Genomic DNA, 26,113 nt, shown 5'->3' on the forward strand with positions numbered 1-26,113 from the left:
GCCTTTTCATTAAGCGAATTTTTACTGGCTAATGAAATTAACAAATTCCATGCTTTCAAATTCAAAATTATAAAAATTTGAAAATTAAATTAAAATTCCACGGGTCAAGGAATTAAAGAATTCCAAATTCTAAATTTTCAATTTATTCATCAATATTTAAGCAAATTAACAAATTCCAAACATCGAAACTCATATTCAAAATTTTTTAATTAATTTAAATTACCATAAGTTAAGGAATTAAAGAATTTCAAATTCTAAACTTTCAATTTATTCATCAATATCTAAGCAAACTATAATTGCTCTGATTATTGATAAAATTGATCAAAATCCTAAATTAAATATTGTTCTGGATGGCTTTTAATTTATTTGGTTTTGGTACTGTTACGCTGACCAAGTTCAATAGTGTTTCTGAAACTAGATACCAAATAACCTTGAAGTTTCCAGATTTAGAAACATGATTTCTAACTAACTGAATCTCCAGCTGTGAATACTCAGCTACGGTATGCCATCCAGAAGTCACGACTGGTTTACCGGCAGAAGGACGGGTGGTTAAAGGTTGGGGAAACTTATCTGTTCATCCGTCCAGCTAGGAAAGCAGGGGATGAAGCGGAGTTGGGGAGTTTCAGTGAGAATATTACTGCACGCTGTTTCTCCCGAATGACATCCCACAATGATTGCACTTTGACACTTTGCCATGTAATAGTTTGATAATCTTCCCTGCTACTAAAACGAACAAGTAAAGGGTTGGACATGATAGGCTTTCCCAGAGAAAATGGGAACATGGGTGAAAAATATTCTCACTAGATATACAATTCTAGAAAATAACTAGATAAATAAGGAAGGTGCACGTGTGCTTAAAAACACAATTTAAAAGAAATATAAATAAACACGTTTTCTCTTTACATTTCATTCCAATTTTTTTATTTTTCCGCTCCAATTATTCAATGTCTGCAAAATATTAGTTCAGTGCAGTTCAAAACAACCGGAAGTTCTATCGAACAAATCCATTTACCGAAAACAGAGCCTGTTATCTATTATCGTCGTGAATTCAACGTACATTTCGTACCTCGCTTATTGATTTTATACTCCACCGATATTGTTCAGTTTTAACTGGTTATCAGCTGACATTTTCGTTGCATCAATTTGTCTATATGCGCCCCTATTATTGTTTCAATATTAAAATTTATCCGTATACTGATAAAATTATCAATGTCCACAGTTCGAAGGGAGAGATATCTATATTGATTGCAACGGCTGCGCGTCTGCGTACGATGGCGAATGCAGATCGTGTCTTCGCTCGATCTGTCGTTACCATATTGAATGATCTTCTTGACCCTTTGCACTTCAAGCACTAACCTGATTGACTTTCACAGCTTTCACGCTCTCTGCTTCGTTCTATTATTTTGAAACGTATACGTTTTACCGTTGGCCAACTACAGTCACATACACATAGCAACGAAATTATTCCCCAAGGGACGTTTTTATGGTATTAAAAAGAGCAAAAAAATAGGCGGCCAGAATTAATTTTTCGACGGTACTCAGTGAAGTATATCCAACCTCGACTATCTTACCCTGCCATTTCTACTATTCCACCATCTCTTGCTTGCTGTTCTAATTTTCTAGTTTGCCTTAACGAGGCTTACCAACCTTTAGTTAACCAAAATCCGTGTACTCTCGTTTGAGGTTTGTGAAACACTCGCGGAATAGTTGATTTGCTTTGACACATTCAAGCTCGTTTCGCGGCTTTACAAAGTTAGACGCGCGACTGCGTCCATTTAACGCTTTAATCCGTTTCGAGATTTTATGGAGTAAGAGACAAGGAAGAGAATGCTGCTTGAAGAGCATAAATGAAACTTCACGGAAAATGTATTTAACCGATTAGTACGCGTTATTACGCCACCGAGACAACATCGTTTTCAAGGAATAATTTAAACAAGCTTCCCGTCGAAATGAGAATTATTCCACCATCTTTATTGGTAGCCATGGTTTGAGTCCATTAAGCTACTACTCTATTTACCATTTTTATTTACCACTGACCTACTTAAATGAAAGTTTGAAGGTTTAATTTATTTTGGAATAATTATTATGACGAGAAATTTTATATAATTATTTTTCATATTATTATTAGTAGAATATTTTATAAGTAATTATAAGTTCGAATTTATAATTAAAATTGTGAAAAAATGATTTTGATTACTGGCGGTTTTGAACTCGCGATCTTCAGATTTCCAGTCAAAAGCTTTACCCATTTCTCCATTGTTAACTTTCGAAATCTTATCTCTTAAAATGAATTTTTTATTTAACGCAATTTTTATTGCATATACATGAGCATGCATCGCTGTAATATTAAACCGAATTTATTGTTCGATGCTCACAATTCTGCAAAGTGAAACAAATGAAACGCCTTTTAGAAGCAGTGGCCTTTGAATTAACAACGAGGGAAAAGTTGGATGCGAAAAGTTTCGCATAAAACAACTTTCCATGGAATTTATCGTGCGATATTTTCACGGGCAACAGAGGAATATTTTTCAAGCCTTCCCTGGAAATTTTAATGAAATTATTGGACGATGCTTTTACCCCTTCAAACTATACAGAGATAACTCGGTGGATTCGCGTTAACAGTCTGCGAAAAGTTTCTTCGAAAACTGGGTCTAATGAGTTTTTTCTTTCTCAGTTTCTTCGGGGTCAGCTTCCAGTGTATTTTATTTAATAGAATTAGGCATTTATTCGCTTTTAATTACTTTCTGAATAACGATTATCGTGCTCTAAATGCATCTTACTTTTGTTCACAATAATTCTGATTTTTATTCTGTCCTGAATTTTAAATAATAGATAGACATTGGACTGAATATCTAGAAAATGTGGATGGATTCCCCAACATTTTAAAATTTTAATATTCCAAAATTTTCAAAAACCTGAAATTAAAATTTTTGTTTATATATCTAGCCCAGCCCAGACAAAAATTCTATAACGGAGAGCTAGTTGTGGTTTTTATTCCACGGTTTAAAATAAGCATTATTTTTAGATAGAGGATATTCCGTTTCATTGAACCTTAGCTTTGTATTTTAACGACTCCGGTTCTATCTTCAAGCTCTTTTACGCTTTTACCATTAACATTATTTTATTGCCGTTGCATCAGACACTGCAGCTGCGCGAATCGATTGATGTAAGCTTAGAAATATAGCTTGTCCGAATTTAACATTTAAACAAAAATACTGCTGTTCTTGAAATAGTATATCGTAAAGCGAGAAAGTGATACAACTAGACTTCAGATGAATTCTTCTCAATCTTCAGAAACCCATATTCTATTACTGCTATTATACTAATAATGCAAAGTAACAAGTAGAAAATTATAAACTTGAAATCCAAAAATTTCTGTTCTTGTTTCAATTATTTCCAATTATGTTTACCTTTATTATTCAATAATGCGTAAGATAACTATCACGACCCTTCAATTACTCAAAAGCGATTCTCCCGATTCGGTAGTCTCGTGAATGTACAAGGGTACAGGATAGAAATCAGTATGCAATGCTGAACTGCACTTTATTGTGCATGAAAGCGTGTATCCCAATTCCCGTTTTCCGATGGTCCATTTATATGCAGATAACAAAACTGAACGGTAATCGATAAGTCTCTGTGTACAACACTGAAAGTTTCCGCAGTTTAACAGAAACTTTCGTTACGCGTTATCGTCGATTGAATTTAATCACCTCATTGCCGATCGCAAACTCTTATTTATCGATGGAAATATCTACTTACATCTTCAGTTCATTGCATTCGTTTCAACCCACTCGAGTGGCGGACCATGGAGAGAGCCCGAATTTTCATTTAATTTCCTAAGTTTGGATCTCGATTGACTTGGACACCGATGTTCAAGAGTTAGAAACATAATATTTTTGCTGAGAATAATCTCGTACAATGTGTTTCATTTTAGATATCATAGATATTATGTAATAAAAGCTCAAAGCACCGAAGCAATCGCTGCTAGAATCAACTGCCTTCAACCGATTAATAAGAGTCATTGAAGCCAGTGTAATTTAGCGTTGCATCGCGTGCACACGGCCACTTGATTCCTCAAATGTGTTAAAAATAAACTCGTTAGTTTGCCATCGGAACTCGGTGGCGTCGATAGAGGAAGATCGATACACTGATGGAGAAATAGGACACGTGTACCGAAGTTTATTTGTCACGTGGGAAACGGTAAGTAACAGGTTTCGAGGAAAAATACAATTAAAAAAAAAAAATTTTGCATAAAATATTAAAAAATTGTGAAATTAAATAATTGTGAAATAAATAAAATTATGATAAATTATGATAGAAATCACGCATTACTTTGGGCGGTATTTCTGAAGGACCCATTACTCGGTCTAACAGAGAGTTGTCGAAGCAGTTAATCGCGGAGGAAGTTAAAATTCTTTGGCTGCAAGCCATTACTTCCTCTCCCGTTTACACACCCCCCGAAGAACTTAAAAGAACCTATGCTTCATGCATTTAAGTAGCAAAAGTTCTGGAAACTTTCGACCGGAATAGTAATTTACATAATTAATACGTCACTTAAGGAAATTTGTGAGACCCCGTAGGAAACATAAATAAGTAATTTATGCAGTTGAGAACACGAATGTTTTATCGAACCGTCTATTTTTTCCAATTAAATAGAAACTGCAGATCCGCTATCAAAGCTTGCGGGAATAATAATTCGTGGAATTTATCGTAAAATGCCAGCGAATGTAATTTAATTCTAAAGTAAAAAATTGTTTACTTTATTAATTACTAATAAATTATTAATTTACTTTACTTTATTAATATTTGCAATATTAAATATTTGGATTAATAGGTATAGTTGTTTCTGAAAATTATTATATTTCCTTCAGATATACTTGGCCCAAGCTAATGTTTCAAAATCACTAGATAGAAACCCGGATATTTTTTGGATCAGAGGTCCCCGTAGATTGCTTGTTCAGTAGTCTCCAGACCCTTTCACAGTGCTGATGAATGTGTCAACACGTCCACGACACTGCATTCTCTCTCTTGTGTATATACCCGAATGTAACCGTCCTCGCCAGGGGCTACGTACAGCCCTGCTTTGCATAAGACGGAATAGAATTTCCCCCTAAAAGCCGAATTCACGAGGATGCTCCGTGCGACTTGCAAAAATGCATAAAACATGTTGTTTCGAACAGAGAAACCAGTGATACGAACTACAATTGTATCGTATAAACAATGCTTACATTGATAATATACGAAGAAAATTATTTGATGATAATAATTCATTATTTGAAAATATGATTTATTTTCACACGAAGAAAAGGGTTAATGTAACAGAGATTATATCGTTGGATCTACACGGGAGTCAACTGTTTCGAAAGGGTGTCAAAGGTAATCCGTGGAAGGCAACTAACGGGCGGTGATTAGTGACTAGGAGCAGGTGACAAGCGGTAACAGGATTCTGGTGTCGGAACCATCACCATCAATGCTGTTCGAGTTCGCCTCCCTTCGCTCTGATAACATTTCTCGACATTGTAGATAGCTAATGCCGTTCGCGATTACCACATCTAAACTGCATCGTTGCACTTTCCCCTAATGCACTTAAAAGAGCATACACCTTTCGGGTGCTATTTTTGTGGTTATTAGCAAACCCCTATCTAAGATTGAAAATCTTGAGAATGGGGCTGTAGCATTTTTCTTTAGTGAGTCAAAATTTAAAAAAATGGCCGAATTTTTTTTTTGCCACTTCCGGTCTGACCGGAAATGGCCGGAAAAGGGAGCGAATCTCGCTCTGGTTCACCTTAGCTTGTTTTCAATGATAAATCCTCGAAATTTTTTGTGATTCCTCAGGATTCTCTAAGATTCCTCGAGATCTCTGAAGATTCTTAGAAATCTTTCGCATTATTCTTGGAGGTTCTTAATAACCCTCGGGATTTTTAGGATTTCTAAAGATTTTTATCATTCTTAGGAGTCTTCTGGGATTCCTAGAAATTTTTAGAAACTCTATTTTGAAAGATTTTTTTGAATTTCTGAACCGCATCGAAACGTTCATGAAAAGGGGGAAAAGATTCTACGGTATGCAAAGAAAAAAGTAGATATTTAACGTTCTATTTTTGTTCCGACCGAACAGTAAATCACTTTCACGAGCAATCGTGCTTCTTCTTCCCGGTTAAGGCTTCATCGGTGCATTTCATATTGGCACTGACGTTCCATCAACTTCATGAAACGTTTTTCGCGATGAAAGTTCTCAAAGACTAGGGTAATCTGGTGAAACTAGGTCTCGAAGAAATTCATTGAACTTTTTCCTCCTAGGTAACCCACGAGATTCCCGTGCGTGCGTTCCACCAAGCTTCGAAATCAATTACGAAAATTAAGTTTCCACCGACGGGAAATATTCTTCGAGGATTGCGGGAAATCGGGTTTATAAAGATCTTTCCTATATTTACTTTCAGTTGAGAAACAGTTACCGTCGGAGATATTGGTCAACTAAGAACTTGAAATTCATTTTAGAGAAATTGCAAAGTAATTACCTTAAGTACAGTAATTTAATTATCTTTCGTATTACGTTGCATATAGGAATTTTATATTAGAATTGTGGCTCTCTCCATGGTCCGCTGTTTTAGGGGACAGATAAAAAAAAATTATGAAACAGTTTCTTATAAAATTTAAAAAAAAAAAGAAAGTAATTTGTCTTTAAATAAAATGTGGCTGTTATTTGTAATTAAAATCACAGTCTTATTTACAATTTCAATAAGATAAAAGTTCTTCTTTCATTCAAATTTAAAACGCGACTAGGATTTTTACGTATTCGCCGCGGGAAATTGGAAGATACTTTGCCAGCTTTCCAAGCGTGTGCAATTACGAATCTCATTACCTGGCACTCAGTGTTTTAAACACCCACGAAATCTCAAGGCGGAACAACATCAAGCGACTAGCTGAGAGTTAACGCGTAAACGCCTCGCAAAACCATCCTAGAATTTATACATGGTAAAATTACAAACACGACGGGGAAGATTTTAAATTTCTACATTTGAATAGATTTAAAATGTGTTGAAAATTGTCTGTTTTATGTACAGGGATGAAAAGATTAGACTAGCATCGCAAAATATACACTAATGCTTTGAATGTGAATTTTGAAAATTTAAAATTTAAATTTTTTACTTTTGAAATAATATTGAATCCTTTAAATTTAAATGATAAATTTTGAAAATTTTAATCTTGAGATTGAAAACAAAAGAATTCTTACATTAAATTATTGCAGAGTAAGAAATCAGAAGTTTAAAGAAACTTATATTCATCAAATGAAATACGGAAGTTACGTAAACATGGAAAACGTAAGAATGTGATCAGAAAAACCATCCATATAGGTACGTGACTGTTCAATGCTGTCTATGTAAGATTGGAATAAAAAATAAACAAATTTTAAGATTTACTAAAAAGTAATAATCTGCGAAAAGTGGTTTCGTTCTTACAATTTTACTCTTCACTGTACTTGCCTTCGAAGTTTGATCTAATAAAAAAACGATACTCCATGTGCATCGACCTAATACATAATAATAACATCCCTCTTCTGGCATCCTTACATTTTATCGAAAATGAACAAGACGAATATAATTTTAATTTCGAGCAGTCTACACGTGACCCAGATCTTCTATTAATAACAATCCAGAAGATCGTGAGAGCTATTGATTTTTTTTTGCAATTACCATGCCAGCCAACGAATATTTCACGAAGAATCATTCCTTCATCGAATCAGAGAAAAACTTCGATCAAGTATGCAGATATATAAATGACGAGTTAATTTAAAAATCAGATGGAAATATAGAAATAGTCAGCATTCTTTAATTTCTATCTTGAGAAATAAACTAAAAAAATGAAATTAACTGATAATTAATTGATCAATCTGAATCTTTCCAATTTCAAATTTGAAATGGAAAAAGAACAAAAATTTGATTTCTGAAAATCGTAAGGGCCTTCAATATATTGGAATAAATAAGGCAATGATCATATTTTAAAATGAAATTTTTTCAACCATTGTATGTGAAAGGTTACCTTCAATGTCCTACATGATTCGTGTAGGAAATTTATCGGACAGTTTACCTAAGTAACCTTCCTCGAATTTTATAGAGCACGTTACACCGATATTTTATCACTCGTAGAAAAATAACGCAGCTACGCCTGAAGGACGATCGCACATTTTACGTGGAAGGTGGTGAAATGTCAAGGAAGGACGAAGGATGAAATAGCTAAAGGGACATCCTTAGGAAACTTCTTTCATCCTCAGCTATTTTTTATTCAAATTGTTTACAAGTCAAAATGATTAATTTTGAAAAAGGGAACTAATTAAAAATTGAAATTAAAAAAAGGGATCTGATTGAAAATTGAAATTTCAAAAAAAAGGATCTAAAGGACCTTCACCGATACTTGATTTATATTATTTCATCAACTTTTCTAATTTTTATTTTGCGGAGTCCATCGATTTGGCTAAAGTGTGAAATTTTGTTGTAAAAAAAGAATTCTATTACAGTTCGTTTTAAAAAAGTAGATGTAATAAAACTATATTATTTATTTGGATTCCATTTAACCGAATGAAATTTTATTGAATTCTGGATTAACGAAGTCTCTTACTGAGCTATTATTATCGAGCAGTATTCCTATTACACGAGCACTCGTGTGAACTATAAAACGGAGTAATGAAATTTTATGCTCGAAATCTATATGTATAATACTTAACTCAGAGGTGAACTCCTATTATTCGAATAAGAAATTATTGCTAGAGCAGAAACTCGTTGAACTCCTATTATCTGAATACCCTCGTTATTTGGACCATCTGGTCCCAAGGAACGCTTAAGTCGCGTTAATTGTTAGACTGTTATCCACTAACGCTGAAAAGTCTTATTTTATGTCACCATGTACCTTCTATTTTCCATCTATTTTCAATTGAATGGAATGGCAATTTTCTTCTTTTCTTGTGGCAATTCATTTGATATGAAAATTACCATTCAAATGTCTTCTATAATTAAGCATAATTTCATCTAATTTTATCGGTTTCAAAATACTAAAATTTGAATTCTAAAATTTTCAAATGTTATCAAATAATAATATAATTATTGTAGAAAAAATTCTGTAGTCGTGAAACTCCTCTAATCAGGATTCGAACCCAGTGCATCCCTGCATTTACACTTGGTTATCTTATCCACTAAATTCCCTACTTCTATAAACATATTATAACTATTGAAGTTGAAGTTTTGGTATCTTTTATATTCCTCTTATTTTTGTGCAAAGGCAACGCATTCAACCTGACTTCGCGAACGTAGACTGTCTAACTTTAGAACGCAAGCTATTCCACGGTAATATAAAAAGATTTTCCAGAACAGCGAACGTACGTTTGCGAATGAAAATATACAATCTCATGTGTTAGCTAGTTCGAATGTAAATAGCGAGCAATCAGTGAGTTTTCTTGCATGAAATTACAGTTTGGACATCGACTGTCTGTCTTCTGTCAAGCTGTACTCTCTTTCCTTTTCAAATATTCTTGTTAAAAAGTAGTTGTAAGTAAGCATTTACGTACTATGTGTTTGGAAAAACTAAGTACTTAAAAATTGACTGTAACTTTAAATAATAAACAGATTAAAACGACTGAACTCTTTAACTATATTCACTACTTTTTAAAAGTCATAGGAAAAATTATTAGAATTCTATAATTATTTTTAAAAATAATTTGAATTATAAAAATACATATTTAGAATTGTTTTTATGTTTTACACACATATGTGAACAATTGTGTACTGTAAAATTAAATTGATATTAAAATGAATTTGAAAAATATCAAAATTTTGTAAATATATTTGGACTAATTAATTTTATCCTTCGTTAATCAATACAAGGATATCTGTAATTGGAATTATTCACTGATTCCATAAAATAACACGCACGAGTGTTTTTCTCAGAGTTAATGTATGCTATGACATGGAGACTTTAAAGGTAATCTGGAACACGAGTAGCAGAGATGTCGATGGCATTTATACATATTCAAGTATACCATCTTCGGCACAGGCTGTTACTAATAAAAAAGGCGAAGAATTGATCGTGCTGCTATCGAGTTACATATCTGGTACACACTATTTTTTTTTCTTAACAATAATTGACAAATTTGTATTTTTCTTTTGTAATAAAATACACTGACAATATTGAAAATTGCAATCAATTTATTGATTAATAATTAATGATTAGAAGTCATTGAAATAAATTTATAAAAATTAATCAGTCACGTTTAGGTAATTCAGATACGTTGAAGATTGAACGAGTTTGATTATCTTTTTTTGTAAGATAAGGAATATTAGAAAATTTTGTTTCTAAAGGAGAAGAGAAGAATAAGTTATCTGTGCTTGAAGAATGATTTACTTTCTTCAAATATTAGACCATACCATATTAAATACGGCCTCTCGAACTCCAACTACTCGGTTATTGATTCAGCGAAACGTGGAAAGAAATCAGGAAAGTGATATCCCATTGCTCTTATTACTCTTTACGACTGGTAACAGATTACCAAAGGGATCTGTAAGGGAGAAAATATTACACTCGTTTTCTTTCTTATTCATGGATTTTCTGCGGGTGATCCGCCCATTCGTCAGATACATGTCCCAAGAAACAGATAACAGAGAAATTGATAAAACGTAAAAAGTTAAGCTTGAAATTTGAATTTCGACTTCGACATTTCGAAACTCTGAATTTTGGTATCCTAAAATTCTGAAATCTTGAAACTATAAATCTTTATCAATCTTTTCATTAAATAGATAATGAATCGTCGGACAGAATTGGAAGACAATATTCTAGGAAGACGTTTTTTAATATAGTATTTGTTCCCTTTAATAGAGATTCATAAATAGATTTAGTATTACTATCAATATTATTTATACGACGTCGAGCCAATAATATTGATCGTTTTTCGTCCGAGTAAGAGTAATAAAAAACTGTCTGATTTATAGCCACTAATATTTCTTATTTTCTTTTCTATTTCCAATTTTTATATAACAATTCACACCCCACATTTCAGGTCTAAAACACTGTAAAAGCAATAAAGAAGAGAATAGTGAATATTATTGAAATTTTAATACTTGATGTTATTATTTATTGCATAGCTTGATGTAATATATAAATCACAATCACGAACTCAGTAGTCAGTGAACATGTTCATCCAATATTTAGAAGAAGTATAACTCATAAATGTACATAGAGTATATTTGTTTAATAATATAATAAAATTTGGATCAGATGATACGAACCTTCGAAAGTGTATTGTAATTGTGATCAATTAAAAAGAAATATATAAAAATACTCAAGCTTCGTTTGTTCAAGGGTTAAATTAGATAGCTGGTTTCTTATTATTCTCTTCTTCTGAATTTCTTTGGATTATATATGGGTCGAAAGTGAAATATTTGTCTTCTTTTCACGAAATAGAAGGTCCCACTAAGATCGATAGCAGGACATTTAAAACAGAAGTAGGATTTAGTGCAACCTTGAGCTACTGTTCTGACCCCTATTGTATGGAATCTTTTACCTTTCAAATCATAGTGCTCTTGTTTCCGGTAGGCCATTCTCGTATACTTCTGCTGATATACCATTCGTGATCATTTCAAGGATCTTTATGATTTTTAATACCACGAGTAAAGTAAGAAAATTAACAAATTTCCATTAAAAATATTAAATCAAATAGTTATCAAATTGTATCAAACTTTAAATTAAAAAATTTCAAAATCCAAAGTGAATATCCAGGTTTTCAATTTTTCAGAATTGATGGTTTGAAAATAAAAAAATAATTTTCCATTGAATAAACATTATTTTTAAATAATTCTGAATTCAGAGAATCAATACAGTGTTTCTATATGAATATTATCAATTATTGTAACAAAGCTGAGATTGTATTGGTATCAATCCGATTGATGTAATATCAATGGTGTTTGTCTTCTGTCTCTATTGCCATGATGAATTATTCACGATCAACTTCTGACAGTTATCTGTATCGAAGGTTCATATCCTTGAAAGGAATAATCAATTGGAATGTCAAGGATGAAACAATGAAACCCAATATCCATCAAGAACGAATATCTAGTAATAATTTAAACAATGAATCTATTATAATCAATTAAAATTACAATACTTAACAAGGAAAAATTTCGAAGGGTGAGATTTCAATTTTGATGAAACTTTGCAGATTTCAAAAATAACTAAAAATAATAAATACGTATTATTTTCATCTGTGGTAATACAGTTTTAAGGGATGAATTCTAGATTTTTGTTAACTATCGCACCCCCTTTTAATATATAATTTACTTAGACTTTGAAAGACAAAACTATGTGTCACATTCTAATTTAGTTATCCCCATTAGCTCTAATGATACTTTAACGAGATTACCGATATATCATTAACCCCTGCGTGTCACACCTGGGGTTACTGAAACCCCAACGAAATTTCCAACTTTAGCACCGTTGCAATTTGAAAGTTAGGATGGCAAAGCCCTTTCAGAACAAAAGTTTCGAACGTGGTCAGAACCACTTGTATCTAGAGCTTGACATAATAAGTAATGATTCATGCCTGGGGTCTGTCAAAACTCCAATGCGATGGCAGTGTAACTTTTATTTTCTTATTTTTTCGAATAAGTGGGAAAAGCTGTCAGTAGATACAGTAAACGTCATAAATTCACAAAAAATACTATCCACGTAAAAACAGTAGAAAAAGAAAAAGTACACAATGGATGGACAGCTTACAAATATTTTTTTTATGATTTATTTGATTGCATTTTTCTCACAGTATGTTTCCAAAAACTGTTGCAAATAAAAATTGGAGAATTTTTCACCTCCACTTTTGTTCAAAATATTCAAAAGTATTATTAGATTGTTGTATTTGTTGTTACTTTGATTTTTTGTCAATCATAAGGAAATTTAGCTAATGTATATTTTCGAATAACAATCTCAATTTTTAATAACTTTAAGCAGATTTATACAGAGAAATTATCTCAGGTCCTACGAAAAATAAGTATGATAAGCGAGGGTTAAGTATCAATAGGATATCGATAATCGATACCACCATTTCTATATGAAAAAGAAGAAAGCGTAATTTACTACACTTAACGCGTTGAAAAATGAAGCCGCACGGGGTGCGTCATACAACGTTTAGTGTAATTCAATCAACAACGTACCATGTGCGTCTATTATAAGTAGAATTATCAATTATCAATTACAAAGATAAGTTTCCACAAAGATGACATAATAAGAAACAAGTAGCTGATACTGTTGTGAAGTTAAACATAAGTATTTTACACGTTATAACATGAAAAAGAAAATTAATAATTTGATTTCTAGAAACTGTCTTATGTAAACACTTGAACTTAAGATGAATTAATTAAAAAGAAAAAAAATTTTTTAGAAAGGGTTTTGTTATTTTGTATAATAAGTTCTTAAGTTCGAAGGATTACCAATAATCCCTAGGAATCCCCCAAAGTCCCCAGGAATTTCCAACTATTAAATACATTACACAAGGTATCAAAATTTTTAAAATTAATTAATCTTTCCTGACCTAATCTATGATTTAGAACTTAAATTCAATATTAATCTCAACTCTCCGAATGCAAGGTCATTTGGACCCAATACGAATTATATCGCTATATCTACCCCTTGGTGTTTATATATATTTTATTATTATTGAACATATTTTCTAATAAAATTGTTACGGGTGAAAGTGACCCCGAATGAAAATAATCAATCGCCGTCGCGATCCGTCGGTTCCCTCATCTCGAAATCAATCTGAAAATCCTTACCAGAGATCTGCAATAAAATTTCACGATTCGTCGAAATTCACTCCTGGTCTCGTCAGCGATCACTTCAACACCCACAAAATACCAGTGTCTGTTCACAAGGTTCGAAAACTCATCCAGCTATATTCCGTCACAATACACAAAATACGTCTCTGTGTGGACGAACGTTCACCGATCCGTTGATAAAATCATCGTATACCTATACAACGTACACCGATCCGAATAATAATCTCCACTCTGATGAGAAAGAAAAAGCAGAAAAGTAAGAAATTTTTCTGTCCGATGAAACACAATCCACACCAAGGTATATCCTCCTCTTCAAGTCCGGACAGCGAAGTGAGCACGCGAGAAGCACACTCGAAAAGCCTTCCTTTTCTGCCCTTTCTTCCCACCAGCAATTAGCCATCCACCGGAAAAGGTAGTACTCTTCGAGCTTCGGCCAGCATACTACGGTCGCGACTTACACGGGCTCTACCTGTAAGCTTTCTCCCTCTCCGACGTTTAATGACAACAACGTCACGGACGAGACCTGTGTCTGTCCGAACGGGCGTGCGTACAACACTAAGCTAGCAGCCAGGCCGAACACAGACACGGAGAGAGAGAGAGAGAGGGGGGGAGGGAGGAAATAAAAATGAATGTATGAAATTGTTTGACGGACGTGGTAGGTACGAATGCGGCGGAGCTACTACTAAAAGAGACGAACCGAGGCTTCTCCCTTCGATGCTGATCCTGCGTGCTAAACGAGCCCTCCCCCCTGCCTTCCTTTTCCACAGCCGCGACACCCACCCACCGAGTTTCATCCACCATCCACCATGTATAAGAGCTCTACCATCGGATTCTTTCTCTTCCCTGTTGCGTTCCTTGCACCCTATACCTCTATGTATAACTTAACTGAGATAATCGAATTTACCTGATTTCCAATGACAAATAATTAAATTCATAAAGTGGAAAGTTTGAAAGTTTCCAGGAATTTTAAATTTACCTGATGCCCAATGACAAATAATTAAATTTATAAAGTGGAAAGAGATAGAAGAAAAATGATTCAAGGGTACCTTATTTATAATAATTTTTTGGAAGTTTGAAAGTTTCCAGGAATTTTAAATTTACCTGATGCCCAATGACAAATAATTAAATTTATGAAGTGGAAAGAGATAGAAGAAGAATGATTCAAGGGTACCTTATTTATAATAATTTTTTGGAAGTTTGAAAGTTTCCAGGAATTTTAAATTTACCTGATGCCCAATGACAAATAATTAAATTTATAAAGTGGAAAGAGATAGAAGAAGAATGATTCAAGGGTACCTTATTTATAATAATTTTTTGGAAGTTTGAAAGTTTCCAGGAATTTTAAATTTACCTGATGCCCAATGACAAATAATTAAATTTATAAAGTGGAAAGAGATAGAAGAAGAATGATTCAAGGGTACCTTATTTATAATGATTTTTTGGAAGTTTGAAAGTTTCCAGGAATTTTAAATATCTATGGATTTAAAGAAAATTAATTTGGTTACAGGGACTTTTGTTTTCTATTTAAATGAAAATGTTGATAATAGACAATGTAATTAACTCTGTTCTTGTAAAAGTAGGACGTAAAAATGACACATCCTTATTGCAGTAACTTTGAAATGACCCTGTACCACACGTGGTTTTTTTTTTTAATAATAATTCATAGAAGAAACATCTGGTAATGGATTTGTAATAGTTTTCTTTAACAGAGATAAATATTGACCATAAATCGCAGTCGTAATCATTCATACAACAAATTGCGAAAATGTTGCCAGCAGAGGAAGTTATGGACCAAAACTCGTGGTGCAATGAAATATCAGAGAAATATATGAGGATAACGGTGTCATTATTAATAAACATATTTCGTATTCAGCGAACATAAAATATATCTATTTTGTTTGCAATTCGAAAAGAGAGATAAATATTAATTATGGTATCAAATTATATTATACGTATAAATTATTATAAACTTTTAATAAAATATCTATTTATTTTCAAATATTGCAAATTTGTGATTTCTATAATACAAATGTTGATAATTTTTATATCAGTTTCAAATTCAAAATTCAAAGCTACAACGTTTTAATTAAAAGGTTAATTCAAAGGTTCAAGATTCGATATGAACTTACTACTTTGAATTTCTATGAAATTCTATAAATATTTAACAAACTTTTAAAAAATGGTTATCAGTGTGATAAACCCGAAGAGGACGAAAACGCATGACCAAAATCTACTAAAAAAAAAAATTGATTATAAACGTTAGATAAGATGATTAGATAAGCAGAAAATTTAATTACATCGAACATCAAGTACATAATTAATTAAAGCAATCGAAAAAGAAATCACTAAACAAGTATCATGATTATCTGCAATCACTAAACATTCATCCAAGACTCATTTCATGCCATATAATTTTTTTCACAGAAACAAATAAAAGATCAATTAATCACAGAAACTAATGAATTATGTAAAATGCAGGGATGCCCCATTGACGCCCGATAATTCCTTAGAAAACTCCAAATGCAGGGAATTATCAAGCGTTTACTGTACAAGAAAACAATAGGAAAAAGTGCATGATCGTTCGTCCAATAAACTTTAACAAAAGAGTGACCATCGCTCAACGGAGAAACGATTTATCCGTGACTCAAAAAGATGAAAGAGCAGTGATATCGATTAAAAGGTCGTTACTGAAAACTGCAGGTATATATACGAGGTATGTCGAGTAATCGGGTCACGGATACTGAAATCAACTGAGACAGTGCAGCTATTGTTTCTTCTGTGTTGTATTTCCTGAGCGAAAGGGGTGGAAAAAAGGAAAAATTGTGCGTTCGTCTATACGGCTGTGGTTTTCTAAGCATCGACAGAAATGTACGCATTTTCTACTGGAAAATATACAATCAATGTATCATAAAAGAGGGATTATTTTATATTAATTTGAAGCTTAAAATTTGTTGAAAATTCCTATACAAATGTTTCATTAGTATTTCGATTTTCATTTTGATTACTTATTTTTAGCATGGAAAAATACCAAAGGATTTTCCTGTACAGATAGTATGATATATCTTTCATTTCTGTAGTAGCACACCGCATAAAATGAAAATACGACAGTGATACTTGTCAAGATGCTGATGCGGTATACACACCTGCATTACCAGCTATCTCGAGCTCGAGATTGCTGCTTTTATCACCATTGTCTCCTACATAACGACCCCCTGACTACTTGTTCGACTTTAATTCAGGATAAATTACTCATACAAGTATTAAACTGCCTGTGTTTCGAACTACCCTTTCAAAGATACCTCCTGCAATCTATATTAAATATAAAATAAATTGAAAAATATTGATTTTCTTTTCATTTAAATAGCATAAGACTTCTTGGAAAATTTGATCATATGAAAAAGAAATTTCTTAAATTATATTGGACTGTAATTAACACGATTGAATTATTCATGAAACTTTCAACAGAAATAACTTCATTGAAAATTGAAAAAATTAAAATTTGAAAGTTTCAAAATTTAATAATGCCACTATGGAAATTTCAACGCTTTAAAATTAAAATGTCAAGTGCAAAACTTTCAAACCTATTAAATGCAAATTTCAAAATATTACATTTTAGATTTCAAAATTTTTTCAAATGAAAATAAAGGTAAATGATTTTCAATTGGAGATTGATTATATTTGACCCTCTAAAAAATGATGTATATAATAACTATATAATCTATAATCATATTCGAGGATAGAAAAGAAAAGGCATACAAAGCAGCTCGTATGGCACGACTACGGTATACACATATTTCAAAACACAAAAGCGGATTATTACCGGACCAAAAAACCCGTAAAACCAGAGCAATATCCATGCATCATCATCATCTCTTGCATCGTTTCAGACCCTTTCACGTAAGTCCGTTCGTATCTTGCAAAACGACAAAAACTTGCACTGTCATTCACAAAACTTTTTCGCTCCGGTACATACACGTTACATATTTCAAAGTCGAGCATTATTCAAAAACCGAAAACAATTTAGAGAATTAAAAAATTGTTTAACTGAACATTAAAAAATATTGAAATGTAGAAATCTGAAAATTTGGATTTTGAAGCTCGATAATCGTATTATTCGACAAATTACAGGTACGAATTTCAAGCGTTATTATAATCTCTCGAATGCAATATACAAATAAATTCGATTACGTATGTCAACTGGAATTCCTTGCTTTTCATTTCACTCACACGTGACGTGGAATGATCGTACAAACGAAGGCACTACAATAACGTCGAGTACCACCATATGCTATTTGCAGGAACCGAAATTTTGAATCCAATAACATACGTAATATCATGGTAAATACATGGATGAAATATGGAACTAATAATAGCACTGTAGTTGCTGGTAATTGATAAATGTTGAAATTAAATGTAAACAACAATTAGTACTCATTATTTTCCAACTATACACGCATTTGTATTTGTATTGTACTCTTTTCAGATAAAGCCATTATTGGATTAATTAGATAACAAAAATGAATTCGGTTCGTAAAAGTCAGTATCATGAAAAATTGTCTAATACTATTAAAAAATGAATAAATAAAAATTAAAAAAAAAAAAAAAATTAAATAAGGCGATACGAGATTTCAAATCTCGTGCATGTGGCTGGGATCCTTTTTCGAAAGATGAAACACCTCGTCTTTAATAATTAAATATTATCTTTAATAAAGACATTATTACTTTTTATTAATTACTTCCACCCATAAATACCAATAGCCATTTACATACATTATTACCATTAAATATACCTTCTCTTTTATTACCCATACTATTAGCCATTTAAATACCATTATTTTTGAACAATGTATCATGAATTTCCTGAGGATATATCTTTGGAACAAAGACGAAGTTCGATCGACGTTACAATAATTCACATAACACTCTAGTAACTATACAGGAACCGTCATTGGAATACATCGAAGTGATTTCAACAATGCTTTCTACATAGACGAGGCTGTCCAGGGAGATCGATAATTCTGGGTTTTAAGCCGTGTCGCGTGTGGCGTACTCGTTACACTATAACCATCATCAATCTCCCCTTAACCCTGTCTTTCTTTCCCCTATGCTTTCCTCTTTCTCTTTTAATTGCTCGTATAATCCAAGGATGAAATACATACGATGAATATCATTTTAATGAAATTTTTTATAAAAATAATATTCACTCTTGGCAGTTCCTTATAATTTTAATTTAACGATCACTCGATATCGCGTGCTCGACCGCCAGTGCTAAGAAATTTCAATATTTCTTTAGTCTCGACTTTACGATAACAAGGCGGCACCGCGGTCTTTTCAAGACAGTCGTTTTTGTTCTATTATAACAGTAGTGTAATCCTTTCGGAATTAGGTTTGTTTATCTAGGAAGAATGGCGCTTGTTCTAGGCTTCAGAATATGCTAAACATTCGAGAGTAAACGGTCAGAAAATATCGGAGGTATCATACTATTATACAGGGTGTTTCGTTTAAAACAGGCCACCTAAATAGCCCCTCTATCTCTGAAAATACAAAAAATGTTACTGACGTAATCTAAATGGTTTCAAAAGACAAATCAGATGGAAGGATCGTTTTTTATAAATTGTAATTTTTTAATCGTTTTTTCTAGGTCACTCGTGTTTTTTACGCATGTACACGCATTTTTTGTTGTTGTATGTTATAGCAAATATTATTGTGCATTCATCCATGTTTAATAGCACGACCTTGAAGTGACCGTGGACTCTAAAATTTAAACACGAGTGACCTCAAAAAAAACGATTAAAAAATTACAATTTATAAAAAACGGTTCTTCTATCTGATTTGTCTTTTGAAACCATTTAGATTACGTCAGAAACATTTTTTGTATTTTCAGAGATAGAGGAGATATTTAGGTGGCCTGTTTTAAACGAAACACCCTGTATAAAGAGACAGCGTTTGTTTGTATGTACAGAAAAATTTCAAAAACTACTTATCCGATTGATACCAAATCCGCACCTCCGATTTCGATGATTTTTAAATATGGTGTAGAAATCAATATTTTGAACAACTTTTTGCAATACATATAACTGCCGCTCGACTTTAATTTTTGAGATATTTTCGAAAAACTGTGGAAACTATCGCATTGAATTCTGCCTATTCGTGTGCGATCGCGACAACGTACGCGTTAGTATGGGATCGCCGCTTTTCTACTGTTTCTGCAGGCAGCAATACTTTTCTGAAATACTAAAGATTGATCATCAAAAAATAATATAACAATTATTACTTCAAATTCTCGAAGTTTTTATTTATGAGAGCGGGCGAAGCCGCAACGGGGATGATAGTTTATTATATAAATCGAGTTCTCACCATTTTCATGAATGAAAGTATGTTTCATTAGAGTAGCATAATTCAATTTTTTAAACTGGCAATGACTTATTTTTTATCAGGATTTTCTATCAAGAACCGAGGTTTGTAAAATATAAAAATATCAGTTCTATCTTCTCGTGCAGCTAGATTACATTAAATCGTTTGCTGTTCCAGTTTGCTGACCTGGTTCAAAAATAAATAATTTTACGAAATTCAACTGGTTATGGACATAGGTACATGTAAACGGAACCTGCTTCGTGGAATGAAATTACCTGTGTTTTTGTTATGCTTTACACGTTTCGTACCATAGTGAAAACGAGCAGTGGTAAATGGGTACGAAATATAAATATTAAGGATTATAACATAACAGCTGTTAAATTTTATTTTATAGTTCGTTGCTTAATATTCCGAGTGTAATATGGAAGCTATAAAATTTTTCAATTTACCTTTATAGTTCTTCCCGTCCATTTAATTTTGGTAAGGTAATACGGATGGTATTTAGGATTTTCTGGGTTTCTTTATTTATCGTTTACCATTATACTCTTTTCCAATCCCCTGATTCAATTATCTGATCAACCTGAACTTTAATACCGCTTATTTCAACCGCAATTCTCTCTTTCACCCGTTTTTTTTTTTTTTTTTAATTATTCGACCGAGTTAGACTTTTGTCAGCTTACGTCAACACGTAAACTTTATTCACCTTACGTCACATGGGTTGGTCAATGCAAACTTGTTACATTATGCGGCTTGTAGATCGATCGGATCAAGTTTGTCCGAGAAACTTGCCATCGCGTCGCATGTTTCGAAACATTATGTTATAAATTCTGTTACACTTTCCGAATTGAAAACAGTAACTTCGGTGATAATTCAAGGATCAACATACTATTCGCGTTCTAACAAGGGAAGTTTACGACTTGGTCCTCATGGATTTCAATAAAACGTGATATGATATTAGTTCTACATGTGAAATAAATGTATCTGTGTTTTCAGCTTGAAAAAATCACATTAATTAAAGCTGTTGAAGCGATTAGTGTATGTATTCGAATCTTTTGTCTCGGGTTCGCATCCAGTGAGACATTTATATATATTTTTTTTTTTCTTCTTCAAATTAATTGATGTTGAATGTTATTTTAAATTACTTTAAGAAAGGATTTGAAAAATAAAGGAAAGTTAGTTTAGTTATTTAAAATAAAAATAAATGACATTTTACCTGAAACATTTTTTACATTAATAATATATTTATGAAGAAATATGCATAAAATAATTCTAACATTTAACATAAAAAAAAAAAAGAACTTTCCTCAATTAGACTCGAAGCCAGAACTAAAGGATTCTACTCCCTGCGTGTGGCCACGGTACAACAAAGGAATAAATTGCTCATATCCTGGAGTATGTAACCTTTTTTACAAGTTTAAAAAGAAATGCATTTTTCCCATCATTAGTTGATCGTCTGGATGCGAATAGAGTGTGTATTAGCAGCGAGTTGAACAAGCTGGTGTGAATAGACGAGGCAAGAACATTGGTTCGTGGTCGTGTGACACGCGAAGGGATCTCAGTTGCCCTTTGAAATGCCGTGAGGTCGCCGCGGATATTATCCAGCTTGCCAATCTTAATTTCTCCTTACGAGCAGCGCGTCAAGGCTTCCACGGGTTGCATTTATTTTACCCGGGCGGCGATTTCGCGCAGCACGCGACCCGAACCGCTATAACGTTCTATGATAAACACGAAAACAACTGGTATCTTGCGCCACCCCACACGCGATATGCATTTTTACTAAAGTCGTTAGGTCGTTTTTCCTTCCAACATTCAATTCGACGATTATGCGTAAGTGTAATTATCAGGTAGACGCATAAATGACGTGAAAATCGAAGTATATTTGTTTCCCGAATCATTTATTTGGTATACTGTTCTAATTCCCTGGTATCGTGTTAGACAAAAAATTATTGCCACTTGGGAGTAAAATTAAAATTGAATAAAATTAATGAAAATAAAATGAATTAAAATTATTTGAACAAAATATAGAATTATTAATTATAATAAAAGTGAATAGAGATAGACTATTATTACTCCGACGATGAGTGACGCGTATAGAAACAGATATTCACAAAAGTGGAAATAAAAGAAATCGCTTATCTCAGCGATTCAGAAGAAAGCCTGATGAAAGAAAGAAATATGATGTACGTCAAAATTCGCATACAAAAGCTGTGCAGAGAATTGTGCCAAAAATGTTGGGGTAAAAGTGTTTTCATTTTCGTGACAACGATTCTGGTACGTGACCACTGAAATGTAATTAATTTTATCCATTATCGTCCGGCCACTTGTATTTCTTGTTGACGTTTCATAGCGTAGTTTATTTCTGGTTTCACACTTTTTATACGCGTGTCGGGTTTGAAGATGTCATAAATTTCAGTAGTGGATTTGTACCATTTGAAATTTGATATTTTTCAAAGTTACATTAAAGGATGATTTTCTTTTTTAATTAAAATTTTGGCGAACAAAAATAAATTAGCGAATATTTGGCATAGCTCTCCAAGATTTAATTAAAATTTGAATTTTTAGACTTTGAAGACTCGGAAGACGAATAATACATGCCAATTTCGTTTCTAGCTACGGTAACTCAGTTTTAAGAGCTGAAATCACCCTCCAAAGTTTCACCCCTTTGAAACTAACTCGCTAACTACTGGAGATTTTTTGTCAACCATTGCATTTTCTTTTCATGCGTTAAAAACTATTCAATTTCTGTTAAACAAGTTTTCTTCTATCTTCAAAAGTTACCGAGTTAGCTTTCAAGGAGTCAAACTTTAGAGGCTGATTTCTCCCCTCAAAACTGAGTTACCGCGGTTTAAAAAATGCGTACCTATTATTTTTGCCCTTCAAATCCGCAAAATTTTACAAAAATCATAGTCTGACCCTTTCAGACTTTCCTTCATAAAAATTACTTAGGTTTCTACTTCAAACCCCTAAAAAAAGACGATTAAAAAATAAAATCTAACAAGGGGAACTACCCAAGTGTTACACTCACTTATTAATGAAACTTTGCCAGCTTATAGAGCTCGTCGAGCTGAACACGCCTATACCCCGTTTAGTGGGCAGACGGCTAATTGTTTAAAAGATATTAATAATTAAAGTTAGTTACTACTTACATTGAGAAGTATGACAGACTCACACATACAACTCGCAATCTAGAGATCCACGGTTCAAATCCTTGATTCCCAATATTTTTTTTTTTTATAATGATAATTTTTATGTAATAGTTATTCAAAAAGAGACAAATTATCATTATAAAAAAAAAAAAAAAAAATGTTGGGAACCAAGGATTTGAACCGTGGATCTCTAGATTGCGAGTTGTATTCTCAATGTAAGTACTAACTAACTTTAATTATTAATATCTTTTAAACAATTAGCCGTCTGCCCACAAAACGGGGTATAGGCGTGTTCAGCTCGACGAGCTCTACAAGCTGGCAAAGTTTCATTAATAAGTGAGTGTAACACTTGGGTAGTTCCTTTTGTAAAAGATTCATTTCAGAATAAAGTGAATCAATGAACAATGAGAAACTAGGATAACCATTAAAAGCCAATAACCCTATGACAAAGGAACATCGAGCAGAATACTCCAATGTCAAGGAACTGTGGTTCCACGTATATCGTAAGGAGCGCTAATTACTTTTCCCCACACACGGTGGTTACAGGTGTGTGGGTACGAATAGCGTGCAAGTTTAGGTGGATCACGGAAAGCAGAAACTGACGGAGAGTAGCCGAGACCTGGCTAGGGTAGAGCTGGGTCGCAGTGCTATCGATCTCCGCCCACCTGAAGACCTCTCTACCTCGGCTCTTACCCAATGGGTTACAGAATGAACCATTGGGCCTCCAAGAGGGATACATCAGGTCAACTTGAATGCGAGTAGATATAGCATAAGTGGTCCTCACACATGCCCTGGATGCCATTGGCTAAAGGGTCTTTGCTAATAAACTGATTCGCAATTATGACATCTCCAATGATGCTAATCCCTTAGTTAGGCAAACTGGTTCTTAATATTCCCTATCGAGTCAAATACACTTTCCCTGTAACGTCACAGACGTGGCTATTGCTTTTCATTTCCGGTCCTTTGCCAGCCACTGCTTTTCATCATCTCTTGCCATCCTTACTTTACGCTTTTTATCCCCCTTATCTGTTCAACGCTACTGAGGTTTTTTTAACAAATTTTCCGTTCATTACCTTAATCTAGACGCCTCTTACTTATCGCTAATGCCTTCTTTTACTCTGCAGTCGGTAAAGTGGCTATCTGGGGGTGGAGGGTGCACGAGAGGATTTCCCTCCAGTGTCACCGTTATTAATAATAATGATAATAAATAGAAATAAATGACTGCGAATGTCATCCTCTTCCTTATTTTTCATTAGGAATTATTGTATCAACTTTGAGGATTCTACATGTTTTCTATTCGATCACAGTGTATACAGGAGAGGGGTAGGAAGATTGCAGGTATTATATCTACCGCGAGTGTGGTACATGCTTGTGTACACCGACCGCCCCCAACAAAGGTTACGAGAGAAAGCCCTGACAACAATGAGCGTTTCCCAGGAAAGTCGAGGAAAGTGACGCGCGCACAATGGCGAAGAAGGAGGAAAAAAAAAAAATTATAGCGGGGCGAAACGGGATGGCAAACTTGGTGCCTGCCTTCGTATCTTGCCGAGGGGGTGCCCCTGAGACTCTTTCGACTAACCTTTACGACACTTCTTTGCTGCTTCCTCTTTACCCCTGACCCCTCGGAAACCGATCGAATTTTCTCTTTTAGGGTACATTCATACTGAACTATGATCATCTATTCTTATTTAAAATTTTGAAATTCAAATTTCCAAGATTACAAAGTTTTAAAAAAAAGAATTTCTAAGTTCTGAGATATAATTTTAAAAATTTCGAAAGATTTGAAAGTGTATTGTTTTATGAAGAAAGAAATATTTTATGATGGACGAATTTTCAATTGAATGCTATTCATGTTAATTTCCAATACAAATTACATTCGAAGGTTCAATTAAAATCTCACGATTCCATGAACGTAATTTATCTGATTATCTTTCGACAACAATTTATGATTGAAATTTATCCTGTCGTTCGCTTGTTAGCTTGTTCACGTCACGAATATCTGTCGATCGTATTCTATTTTACCCTTTTTTTTACTCCCCCACATTCCAACCGATTGGAACATACGCATGTACGGTAAAGGGGGTGGAACGGCTGTCGTGTATACGAAGATCGCAATATCTGTTCCTGCTCACCCAGCGTGGATTTGCATACGCCGACTAGTAACACAGAGAGCCTTAATCGAGTGAAATATCGTCTCAATTACTGCGGATTCACTTGTTCCTATCTGCTCGAGGATAATTTATCCTTTGAATTGCACCTCTATAGCCGGCGATCCTACCCTTCGAACCTTTTGCCAGATCGAAAACATAGATATTTTAATAATTTAATGAATTGAATGAATTTCAAATTTTTGAATTTTTGGCATAGTGAATGGAAAAATTAAAACACGCCATTCCCCTTCTCAGCCCCCCCTTAAATCTCACTTGATTCGACCCTGAATTATCTATATCACCCGTGAAAATTAGCTTTTTAGCTCTTTTGTGTTAATACAGAATACCTATTATTTATTTGATTAATAACAGATAAGGTGGTGGAATTTTTTGATTAATTAGACTGATGGTCTTATTTTTAGGTCCTTAGTTACCTTGGTAGCAAATATGTCGTAAGTTCACTTCGCTTAGATACGAAGAAGGATATTGATTTCTCAGCTTTGGTAACTAAGGCGCACCCGAAATCCAAATGTTACAATAAATCTACTCTTCGACATAAATTTTTAATCAATATCCTTATCTACGTCCTCGAATAATCGGTCATCTTTCTATTAATTACTGTTCTATTCGAACCTCCAATTGAACTTAAACGCGTTTG

At 33.4% G+C, this 26,113-nt stretch overlaps 2 protein-coding genes across 5 annotated transcripts in view; both read right to left on the reverse strand.

Annotated features, from left to right (window-relative positions):
- Nca (neurocalcin homolog) overlaps nucleotides 1-26,113 on the reverse strand; it is a 64,178-nt gene that overhangs the window by 23,350 nt on the left and 14,715 nt on the right. The gene's annotated exons all lie outside the window — the stretch shown is intronic.
- LOC117600211 (neuronal calcium sensor 2) overlaps nucleotides 1-26,113 on the reverse strand; it is a 51,554-nt gene that overhangs the window by 11,043 nt on the left and 14,398 nt on the right. The window contains exons 1-2 of one of the 3 annotated variants that reach the window (XM_034315297.2): nucleotides 14,100-14,489; nucleotides 13,803-13,998 (exon numbers count right to left, since the gene is read on the reverse strand). The exons of 1 other annotated variant lie outside the window; for it this stretch is intronic. The gene's annotated coding sequence lies outside the window, so the exon portion shown is untranslated. Of the gene's footprint in view, nucleotides 1-13,802; nucleotides 14,490-26,113 lie in introns of those variants that run through there. One more of the 3 variants, XM_034315298.2, reaches the window with a different exon arrangement.

The sequence above is a fragment of the Osmia lignaria genome, chromosome 15, assembly GCF_051020975.1.
Source record: "Osmia lignaria lignaria isolate PbOS001 chromosome 15, iyOsmLign1, whole genome shotgun sequence".
Lineage (NCBI taxonomy): Eukaryota > Metazoa > Arthropoda > Insecta > Hymenoptera > Megachilidae > Osmia > Osmia lignaria.